At 44.7% G+C, this 12,071-nt stretch overlaps 1 protein-coding gene and 1 long non-coding RNA gene across 4 annotated transcripts in view; one reads left to right on the top strand and one right to left on the bottom strand.

Moving 5' to 3' along the window:
• Positions 1-12,071, top strand: part of SH3GL3 (SH3 domain containing GRB2 like 3, endophilin A3) — a 138,975-nt gene that overhangs the window by 14,454 nt on the left and 112,450 nt on the right. The gene's annotated exons all lie outside the window — the stretch shown is intronic.
• Positions 9,293-12,071, bottom strand: part of LOC120599400 (uncharacterized) — a 34,828-nt gene continuing 32,049 nt past the window's right edge. Inside the window, exon 4 of the long non-coding RNA XR_005651896.1 lies at positions 9,293-10,134. This is a non-coding gene — a long non-coding RNA (uncharacterized LOC120599400). The remainder of the gene's footprint in view (positions 10,135-12,071) is intronic.

Raw genomic sequence — 12,071 nt, forward strand, 5'->3', positions numbered from 1 at the left:
CATGCGAGGAATTCTGAACTGATTTTTTTTTTTCCTTTAGCACATTGATGATGTTAGTCCATTAGGATACTGTTGGCTTCTGATATTCGTGATGAGTGGTCCACTGTCGATGTAATCATCATTCTGTAACAGGAATCTGCCTTGCCTCTTACCTAGCTTTAATTTCTTTTTGGCCTTGGTTTTTCTGCAGTTTAATGGTGATATGTGTCTAAGAATAATTTAGTTTCAGTTATACTGCTCGATATTTGGTGTATTCTTTAAGTATGAAGAAAAGTTCTCAGGCAACATTTCCACTATTGCCCGCCATCATTTTTCTATCCTCTTACACCAAACTGTGATTAGATATTGCTGGAACCTCTCTAGTCATTATTTGGGTTTCTGAATTGCTCTTTCTATTTATCTTTATCTTTCTACGCTCAGTTCTGGGTATATTCCTGGCACTGTCTCTCAATTTGCTACTTTTCTTTTTGTGTTCCATATAGAGGAATCCTTTTTACATTAATGAATACATTTTTCAATTCTAAGTTTTATTATAAGTTCTTTTTTCATATTCTCCTGTTCTTATTTCATAACTTGTTCTGATGGATGTTGTTCATTCATTTGTCTCTGAAGATCCTAAAATTGTTATTTAAAATTCATTTTCAGACAGCTCTATTATTGTCTTTTCTACTGGAATAAATATATCTACTCGTTGTTGATTTAAAACTTAATGTTAAGAGTGAGGACCAGATCTAGGATCACTGTATAAAACTTAGGTTAAGGTGGGACTCCCTTACTCATTAAAGAAGCCTGGAAAAAAATATGTTAAGACTGTCACCTGGACCAATGGCTTTTAAAAAAAAACCTCATACCTATGGAGGTGGGAGAAGCTCCACCTTGTACCCAGGACCTGAGAACAGCCATCTCATGGCTCAGTGTGGAACCGTGCTGTTCCGCAGTGATGCTGGCTTTGCTTCCCCATTGTGGTACTTTTGAACCCATCAACTCTGCTTACCACTTATAAGCTTGTATTTCTGATAAATTATGGTCCGTAGAGGTGCTTATTTTCTTTTTGAGCACAGCCGTATATTTTTAGTGTTCTGTTTTTACATTTTATCATTGCCACGTGATTAGAGTTCGAGAGGCCACTGAACTCAGTTTTGACTAAGTCCTGCTTCCAAATGCTTATGTTTGACCCTGGACAGTGTATGAGTACGAGGTGCTGACCCCCGTGCAGTCAAAAATCCGCATATAACTTTTGACTCCCCCAAAACTTAGTTGTTCTTCGGTACCTGTGGGGGATTAGCTCCAGGACTCCCTGCGGATACCCAAATGCACAGATGCTCAAGTCCCCTTTATAAGATGGTGTAGATCGATGCAAACAGTCAGCCCTCTGCATCCGTGGCCTCCCAGCCAGATTGAAGACAGTTACAGGTATTTATTGAAAACCATCTGCATATGAGTGCAGTTCAAACCTGTGTTGTTCAAGGGTCAACTGTAATTTATATTGGAAGTTCAGTATCAATTTCATATCTTCGGTATCTCTACATCTTAATAACATGTTCTGATTTCCAAGAACAGTTTTAAAGTTCACTTATAATAAGCAAATGTTAGATATGGTTCTTTAAATTTGATTTTGTTTTATTGCCTGTATTGAAAATTAGCATAATCATATTACACATTATCCTCCCAACCACAGCTTCTTTCTAAATGTAAATGCCTTATGAATTTTTGAACTGTGGATATATGTCCAGGGATGTGGCTATTATATTAAACAACTACCAGTGTAAGTTATTTCCAGCTCACAGTTTTTGTTTATACAGATTTGGTTGATTCTCTCAGGCAGAGATGTTTATTGATGACTTTGCTTCAGCTCAGTGCGGTACCGGGGCCTGGGGGCAATCGGGTATACTAGACATAGGTCAGCAGAGGCCCTCTCTGCATCCAGGGAGGCTCCAGACCTCAGTGCGTACTTAGGTTATGCAAGCATCTGTGTAATAGCCAGAACAAAGTGATAACATGGGGAGAAGGGAGATGAAGTCCCTGCTGATGACTAAGGGAAGGATCTGAGGTGATGGCCACTCATAACCCCTGCATTACATCCCATAGTCACCAAGGTATAATTACAACCTCTCTTCTTTGCTTCCTCGGCCTAATGTGTGTGTGTGTGTGTGTGTGTGTGTGTGTGTGTGTGTGTGTATACATACATGTACGTGTGTGTCCTCCCTCACACTTATGTACCTGTAGCTGCAAGGTAAGAACTTTTCAGAGAGCTGTCTTATATCCGTTGTCTTGCTCTAAAGGAAGGACTCCTGTCTAGGATTTAACCTGAGGTGTTAGGAGCCCAGAACTGAAGGGTATTGAGAGAGGAAGGGCTCACATTAGGAGGTAAATCCAGACTCCAGTGGCCAGCGAAGCTGAGTCATGGAGAATTGTATTCTGGTTTTGTGAGAGCCTCCAGGATCATGCAGCCAAGATGGCTGATCCTAGAGAGCCAGCCTGTGCATATTCTGAGACAGATACCGCCACAGAATTGAGAATGCCTAGGAAAACGTGGCCAGGAGAAACAGCACTTTGTCACTCTTCATTCACTCATTTTGGTGGTTTAAAGTGCAAATAGTCAGATATGTAAAGTCTTTAATACTCAGCTTAGCATTAGTTCATGCAAGATAGAGAAGGAATTTGTTTCATGTTCATAAATTCTGAGGACATATTATAAATCTCATTTCCTATTTTGCTAGTCTTACTATTTTGGAGTTCTGACAGGTGACTCTCCCTTGCAATACTTACCCCTATTACAAGAATGCACTCTGATATTTTATTCTGTTCTATTCTATCAGAGTCCATTTTATTTTATTTCATTTTATTGGTTTTTTTAAAAGTCTACACGTGGTCATTGACAGATGAATGCATAAACAAAATGGGATATTACATATATATTTACATACATAAAAATGGAATATTATTTCACCTACAACAAGATGGAAATCCTGTCACCTGCTACCACATGGATGACCCCTGAAGACAGTATGCTAAGTAAAATAGCCAGTCACCAAAAACAAATACTATATGATTCCAATTATTATATGAGGTACCTAAGAGTGGTCAGATTTATAAAGAAGATAGAATGGTGGTTGCCAGGGGATGAGGATGAAGGAAATGGAGAGTATTGTTCAATGAGTACAGAGTTCCAGTTCTGCAAGATGAAAGAATTCTGAAGATAGATGGTGGTGGTGGTCGCACAAAAATGTGAACATACTGAACACTACTGAATTGTATACTTAGAAATGGTTAAGATGCGAAATTTTATATTATTTTTACCCCCCTTCACGAAAACTACAATGAGGTAATTATGGCAAAACATTTAATTACGACGAGGCTTCTATGGGAACATACGGTAATGGGACGCCACCTAATCTGGGGTCAGTCAGGGAGGTCTCCCCGGAGGACGTGGCATTTAAACCAAGATCGAAGGGATGAATGAAGTTAACCATGAATGGGCGTGGAGGGTAGGGGCTGAAGAGGGCTCCAGGCTGTGAATAGATTCGACAGCAACCGCCCAGCCCTTATCAAACCACGTGCGGGTTACTACAGTTACCTGGCTTCCTGTGTTCCGTCTCTTCCACCTACACACTGATGCCAGATTGCTTTGTCTAGAACACCACCTGGATCATGTCACCCTCCCACCTTCCTGGTTAATCCTTCCAGAACTTTTTTTCTGTTGCCTGCTCAGTAAGCCCTCTGCCTCGCACTCGAGGCTCTCCTCACCTGCCCCACCTGGCTCCCCAGCCTTACTCTTCCGTTACTCCTCCTGTGAACCCTGACACCAGGCATGTCTCTCTGTCGACGTTTCCTGACCTCGGCTTATTAGTCCCTGCCTCGGCACCTTTGCTTGTGTCATTTCTCCTGTCAGGAACACCCTCCCTTTTCTCCCCCATGTCCTGGTCCTGGAAGGAGGGAAGGAAAGGGAGCAAGGGAGGACCATCTCACCTCCTTCCCGGCCTCAGGAATCGTTCCCTTTCTGGATTCTGCGCCGTGTTTGGTGTTTGCTTTCTCGTCCTTTAACTTCACCCCTTGCTTCCCCCACCCGCACACACGTTACCCAGGAATGAAGTCTTACTCGTGCCCCAGTCCCTAGTGCTTAGTGCTTAATGCCACATCCAAGGGCTAACGTTAACTCTCGCTGGTGGGCAGTCGTTCACTCATAATTAGTCCACTGTGGTCAGCAGCTTGTCGCCAGCCGGTGGGAGCTGGCAGACCCGAGGCTGATGTCCACCAGGGCAGCAGCCTGTTTTCCCTCAGCACCGAGCCGGGAGCCCACGACCAGCACCATTCCATCTACTCCTGACATTCTTGAGCCGGACATCTCCTGACCAGGCCCTCCAGATGCTTAACAGGATTATCTGCCTAACAGCGCAGCCCTCCCAGGCGAGTGACTTCATCCGGGGATGCAGGGGCAGTAACAAGCACAAAGGCGCATTTTCCTGAAGGCCGGAGGACAATTGGGCAGTGGTGGGGAGGGGGAGGGTAGAGGAATCAGGTGGTGGCCCTGCACTCCTAGAAGCAAAGCGAGTGGCTTCACTCAGGAACAAAGCCGCTTGTGCAGACTGGAGTTTTGCACAGCAGCTCACTGCCTAACTATTCAGTTGGCAAATGCAACCACAGTCATGGGCTGGAGAAAAGTGGGGGCGGAGAGTGAGGAGGCGCAGGGGTTGGGAAATCCACCTGGATGCCATCAGTCTTGCCAGAGTAAACAGAGCTGACAGGAGTGCTTGCCGGCAGCCTGGTACAGGTTAGGGGGGGTCACAGAAGCGGCCTGGTGACCCGCCTGCCTTAAGGTAGAGACGCTCTGGAATCTGTCACAAAGGACAGAGCTGAAAAGCTCATTCCTTGCAGAATGAACTCGTTTCCTGGCATTCCACACGACTGGGAGTGCATACACTTAAAATGTTTTAAATGTAAATCTGAGCTGGGATCAAATACACACATTTAAAGCAAAACAAACAAAAGAGATTCCCCCTGCCCACCCTCAAAGTAGGACCCATGTTATAGATGTCACTAGCAATAAAAAAATAATTTTTAAAAGCTCTTTCTCAGTGTTCTTGAAGCTTGAAGGTTTAGAAAGAATAGCTAGATTTATAAGGAGAAAGTGCCGCTTAATCATCTAGAACTCTTGAACACCACGGCTGAATCTAACCCAAGCAAAGATCCTTTATCAAAATCCTATGATATGGGAGATGGAAATCTCTCTTCATAGAAGCCCCCCGCAAACACTCAGTTCTTTTTTAGACAGTGCAAACGTGGAAGTGACAGCAGCAGCATATTAGCATACTTCACAAGACTCTTCCATGAGCTCTACAAAGTGGGAGAAAAATTGTGAATAAAAGAGGTCGAGTACTGATAAGGAATTACAGGATCAGAAGTTTATTCCTTCCTTCAGCGGGGGCAGAGGGGCTGTTGTGTGCCTTGCATGTGCCACAGTGGATGGGGGCCACCTAAATATTCAGATAAGTCATGGCCATGCCCTCTAGCTCAAAGACATACAAATGATTTCTTGTAAGGCTGAAGGAAAACAGTCACTGCCCGAACCTGCCTGCGCCCTCCCAGATGTCCCGCTGATTTGTCCTGTGACCTTGGGCAAGTCACTTCACCAGCCCGTGTCTTGTTTCTTCACCTATAAAACAAAGATAGTAAAACCCCAGCGCCTTCGGGGTATTCCTGGCACTAATGAAGGCTCGTAAAGCGCTTTGAGATCCTTAGGATGAAAGTGTCTTCAGAAGAGTAAAGCCTGATTATTAGGCTGCGAACATGACATTCCCATGAAAACCTGGTCAGGCCCTTACCCCACCTCTCAGTGAAGATGTAATAGCAGAGAATTATAATAAGTTCTTAAAGGGTGGAAAGCTCCATTACTGATACAAAGTATGCTGCGGCGAACTAGTATATTAAGGGCTATTATCATGAATAATTAAGGCCAGGTTCTATTTACAGATTAATGAACCAAGTATACGTTGTGATGTAGTGAATTTTCATTGTGGCTACCCCCAACCATCTAATGTCACGAAATTTGCTTATTCTCAAGGGACCCTCCAGTTTGCATGTAATTATCAGATTTACTTCACAAAATGAGTTGGCAAAGTGAACTTCTGAGGGATACTTATTATATCTACTGCGAGAAATAAGCCCAATTAGAAGTCTCTTCATAGTATGAAAGAAGGTTCATTACTGGTAATGGAGGGGTGAACTACTTGAGGCCTCTCCGTTTGTAATTAATCTCGTACACATCTTCCAGGTTGAAAATACTGAGGAGTCTCAAAGTCACGTACTAGCTGCAGGCTACAACGGTGAAGAGGGGAGTGCAGACCCACTTGGGCATTTGGGCTGATCTCGAACAATAATGCTACTTCCGAGGATGCATCCATTTGGAGGGCAGAACCATAATTAGGTCGAGTAAAAGCTTTTAGATAACTCGCTAAGTTTGAATACTAAAAAATCCATAATTTCTGAATTCAACAGCATTAAAAAGGATGTCCAGAGTAAGGGCCACAGTGTGGATTTTAAAAGACATGGCTAAGAGAAATTACAAACACTGAAGTGTCTTTATTAATTAGTGAGATGACTCGGGTTATAACCAAGATGATTTTAACCAAATCGCCAAAGTATTAGTGTTTACTTCATGTCCTCTTTTTCTGTGATTTCTATCTTTTCTTGTGATTTTTAAAATAATTCTGCCACCGGAATTAGCCACTGTAAGGCAATTAGCAATACCACTGTTCCCGTGGCTGTATCTGCTGCATAAGGGTCACTTTCAGATTTCTGGAATGCTATTTGAAAAGGGGAAGATGCAAGGTAACAGACTAGGGATGTCATTACCACGGTGAGCTCTGTCGTTGCAGCTGGGAAACTCACCTGCAACTCACCTCAATGGGCCAAATACTGAAAAAATCATCGAGACCATTCACGACCATCGGGTTTACAGATAAGCAGGATAAACTAACTGTCAAGGGAACCTGCAGTTCTTTTCCTGACTTGAAGCCAAGTTTTCTGAACATGCTGCGCAGTACTATATCCCCATGCCTTTGCTCAGCAAGTTCCTCCAGCTGTCCACCCTTGTCTGCCTACTCATCCTTCAGAATGCAGGTCTAAACATCTCTTGCTCTATGGAGCCTTTCTTGGTGTTTCCAGGTTGAAATAGATGCTTTCCTCTGATTCCTCTCACTCGGTTTACACCCCCTTCGGTTGTGCAACATATCCCACTGCCAGTATTTCCGCATCTCTTTCCCGCTCCGGGCTTGAGCCTTCAAGCACTGGGACCACATCTTAATAACTTTTGTCGCGGCTCTAGCAACAGGGTGATATGACCCAGTGACTGGTGCCTCGTGCGAATCCATTGTCTCTAAACTCAAATGTTTACCTACCAGTGTGGCACAGGCACTGACTCATCAGAGCAGATTCTGGCTGTACACAGTCGTCTGGGCTATTTCGAAAGAGAGCCCTCCCCAAACGGCATAACAGGCGCTGAATGGCCACTGAAATAAATTCAACTGTAGCCTGAGTTACAAAACGGGGCTTTTACCTAGAGCTGGGTATCACCATTTTCCTACCTGTAAATTGGGAGAGTCATACTCTCTTCATGATGTCGTTATACATCTAGTATGAGGAATCAAATGAGAAAGTCGATTGATTCTGAATGTGCCTGTGGCTAAATCACCAACTACTAAAAGCTCTAGAAAAATGACCCTAACTCATTATTTCAAAGGGAGTCTTCTCTCCCAAGGCATCAGGGATCCTCTGGGGAGTTTGGCTTAGAGCCTCTTCAGAGAAGGTCAGATGCAGGAGTCTGAGCGAGGTGATGCTTCACCTGACCAGGTGGCCCAGGGTGAGAGGGAAGCAGTCTGGTAGAAAATGCCCTGGGGTCAGAGCTTTCTCAAGGGCAGGGGTTCTCCGGTTCTGCTGCACGTTAGAATCATCTGGGGAGCTTTAAAAACTGCTGCTCAGGCTGCACCCCAGGATAATTAAATCGGAATCTCGGCAGCGGTGGGGCGGGGAGGGCACAGACATATTTTCGAAAGCTCCCTTTTACCATTCCATTGGGCAGCCAAGTTTGAAAGCAGAGACTAGGATAGAGGGTTCACAGACCTAGATGCCCACGGAGGCCTGGCAGGTCGTAAGGACAAACCGGTGGACAAGTGGGGGTAGCGAACACTGTGGTAAACGGGAAAGCATATGTCCTATTTATAGATTTCCAACTTTTAAAAAACGTATACACTGTTCAAGCCAAACGAAACACAGCTGTAAGCTGGGCTCGGCCCGTGGGACATTGGCTTGCAAACACTGCCTGTGCTAATATTGCTTGAGAGGCCACGGAAGGTTCTCAGACCGGTCAATGCCAGGCCTCAGGAAGTGCCGCTGACGCTGTCAGCTGCGCGCTTCCCAAGGAGTTCCCCTGCATTCCAGTCGCTCCCCCACCCCCAGCAGCCTCTCCCCAGATGCTCTTGTTAATTGGCTTTTATTTATTTTACATGCTTTTACATCTCAGGTGCCGAGAAAATATATTTTAAAATGCCACGCAGCACATGGCTATGGAGGTTGAATTTCATCCTGGAAGGAAGGTTTTCACAGTGATGGTTGCTGACATGAGTCTTACTGAAGCTATGATACCAGTTCTTCTGTTTAAAGGGAAGGAAGAAGATCAGATCAGCCTCTCGTTTTTTTTTTTTCAGTAACACAGCTGCATGTTCTCCAGGACAGATCTCCCTTTCAAGACTGCCCTTGCAGTGAGAGGCGTTTCTTTCCTGGTAGAAGATTGGACTGTGTGTCACTGCAGGAGCAGGCTGACGCTTTTACTTTTAAGCCCCAGGTACAACCTGCACTGTGTTTCTCTGACATTCTTTGGGTTCAGAAGTCGTTGACTAAACTGGGTGTGGCCTGGACAAGGCTGAACGAGTCCTGTCACATCTTCCTCCCAGCTCATCCCCACCTGTTATTAGTAATAATTGTGCTGAGGCCACTACACAGCCCTTATCGCAGGGACAACCTTGGGTGGGATGGCCAGGGCACAGCGGTTTTCGTGAGACTTTGCCCCTAGCGGAGGATGACCCAAACTCCATTTCCTCGTCCGTTCCTTCTGCAGGTCTCTGTAATCACCACAGAGTGAATTAATAGCAGCAGGGTTCCACCTGCAGTGTCCGTATTTCTTTCCAGAAACTTATCTGTTTTGTATTGAATTGCTATTCCTCCATCGGCTTTGCAGTTTAATCTTTCACAAACGAAATTACTCAGATCAATGAGAATAAAGAAAAACGAACAACACTTTGTCATAATGATAATGACATTAACAAACATGTGGAGAATTAACAAACATGTAGAATAAATGAATGAATCAATCAATGATGCCTAGACCATATGTATCATGGACCGATAGTAGACACGTTTCATGGGGAAAGATTAAGACGGTGTGTGATTCCATTTTCGGTTCCTCTTGACATTTTTGAGCTCTGCTGTGTGTCAGTTGCTATGTCAGAATCGGGGGGAAAAAGTCGAATGCGTAAGTTCCTGCCCTTGGGGAGCCCCCTGAAGAGAGGGGTGATCTAAGATGCTCCAGTGTGCCCAGCCTTTCACAAAGGGGTGTAGAAGTGCTCTGAGAGCTCTAGAAGGAAGTGACTAACTCTGCCTTGGGGCACAGGGAAGTCTTAGAGAAGCTGGGACATCAGGGCTGGGTCTCATAGGCACTCCCTTTCCCATCATGAGCCTGACTCCAAGTTGGGGACAAGGTCTGCCCTCGGGGAAAAGCCAGAGTTGGGCCCCATGCCTGGTTTCCCAGCTGCTCTTTTCCAGACACCTTCGCAGGGAGAGGAGAGGGCAGACACAGTTTTCAAAGGTTATTCCTCTCCTTCCCCAATAAAGCCTCTGCTCCTCTCCCATCACTTGGGGTACCAAGAAACCCAGCAAAGAGGGAGGGTATTGGGGGTTGATGATCAGACTCACAAATAAAATGGTAGAATGTAAGAAAAACTAGGAGTAGAAGCGGTGGTGTACCAGGGTCTGTGTGTGGGGCGGGGACATGCGGGAGGGGCCCAGGGTATGGTCCAATGTTCCAGGTTGGGGGTCTTCCGTCACTGACACTGTTTAGAATTGTTGGTACATGGAGACAACCTAAAAACAGATAGACATTTAGTTAGTTGTGTTGTTTTAAAATTCTCTACAGACAATGCAGCCCCTTATTTTGTGCACCCTCGGCGGACTCCTCCCATGCTCCCCACCCTATTTGTCCCGGAATAAAATAACTTCCTGAAAATTCAGAAAAACTGAAAATTCAAGACCATCACCTGTGTCTTGGGATTTTGCAATATGCCTAGCATGTAGCAGCTATTAGGAGAAACTGGGAGATTGATCTGCAAACTCCAAGTCCCCTGAGGACACAGTGCGATGAGGATCCATCACGCACAAAAGCCCAGTGGTTGCCCACTCCTAGCTTGCTCTCCCGACGTGAACCCACGAGGCAGTGGGATTGGGGGACAGGAAAGGAGACCCAGTGGATCCAAGGAGCTCACATCTCGGGGAGCAGGAGATGTAGATGTAAGATGATGAGGACAGTTCGCTAAGGCCGCTGTGACCATCTTGGGAAGAATGATCACAGCCCAGTGAAGCAGAAAGAAGCTTTTCCAAATGACCGTGGCAAGATGTTTGTTTGGACCAGAAGTATGGAGTTGTCATTAAAGAGACCCCGAAAAGTGTAACAAGACTTTACAGCCAGAATGCTTACACCTGGGCAAGTTCCTCACCCTCTCTGTGCCTCAGTTTCTCATCCTAAGGTGGGGGATAACAGCAGTATCTAGTATACAGGGCTGTGGTGAAGATTAAGTGAGTTAGTACGTGGAAAACACTTGGAATGGAGCACAGCAAGCAGTGTGCTGACTAAACGTTAGCTATTGCTGTTAGCAAGGACGACCGCAATAAGCTGCCCAGGTCTGATATTGTTACCTGGTCCTTTGCTCAGTGATTTGGGCTGTCTGAATTCTCTGCGTATGGAAATAAACATGTCTCTAAGTACGCACAATACTCCTCAAGAAGCATCTTTCCCTTGCAGTTGCCAAGTTTCCTTAGGAGCAGAGCACGCTGGGTCAGCAGAATCCAGTGCTGTCACGGTAGGAACACAGCAGAAAGAGTGGGGCCCCTAAAACCATGCTCCGTTTCATTCTGCATTTTACAACACAGCTCTTGCTTTCCGTTTCCTGCACATCAGGGCGTCATCTCAGAAGACGCCATTTCCCCTCAATTTTACATTACAATCTTTTAACAAGTGAAAAGTAATCGTTTCCTTATTACAAAAGGACTACATAGTACTTGCAGAAGGAACAACTTGTAGGAAGAAAACCCCACCCATCCTACCCTCCTCACCCAGAGTCACCCTCCGTAACGCCCAGGCTCACAGCTTTCTGGACCTGTCACGTCACATACACAACTTTTAAAACAAAAGTTGGCTCATGCCGTAGATGCTCTTTTGTAACCTGTATCTTGCACTTGACGGTCCAGCTGAGCATCTTTCCATGGCAATAAGTTCTGTGACATCACATCTAACGGCTGAATGGCATTTCGTTTGGTAGATGGACCACCTTCCAACACAACCCTTATTGTTTCACACACAACTCCTTTCTGATTTCTGAAACCTTAAACAGAGTCGCTGATCGGCTCCCTGGAGGATAGTTGTTTGGACACACTCTTTATTATTTCTTTAGTATAAGTTCATGTAAATGACATTGCAGAGTCAAAGGCTACACTACATTTTAAAGGTTTCATATGTATGATGCACATTGTATCCCACGCCTAGAAGTCTGGATTCTCACCTATAAAAGATCATTTTAAAATTCTTTACCAATTGATTAGGCAAAAATGTATCTTAGTTTAACTTATTTTTTCCGTAGCTATGTGAATTTCAGTTTTTAAGAACTACCTGCTCGTGCTTTTAAGTCCATTTTTCTATAGCGGTGTTAGGTTTTTTTTTTTTTTTCAGTAACTTGTGAAGTCTTGAAAGAGTAAGGTGATTGGCCCTGCTTTATTTGTTGCAAATCATGTTCTGCTATTTATTATTT

This window comes from Pteropus medius, unplaced genomic scaffold (assembly GCF_902729225.1).
Source record: "Pteropus medius unplaced genomic scaffold, Ma_sr-lr_union100, whole genome shotgun sequence".
Lineage (NCBI taxonomy): Eukaryota > Metazoa > Chordata > Mammalia > Chiroptera > Pteropodidae > Pteropus > Pteropus medius.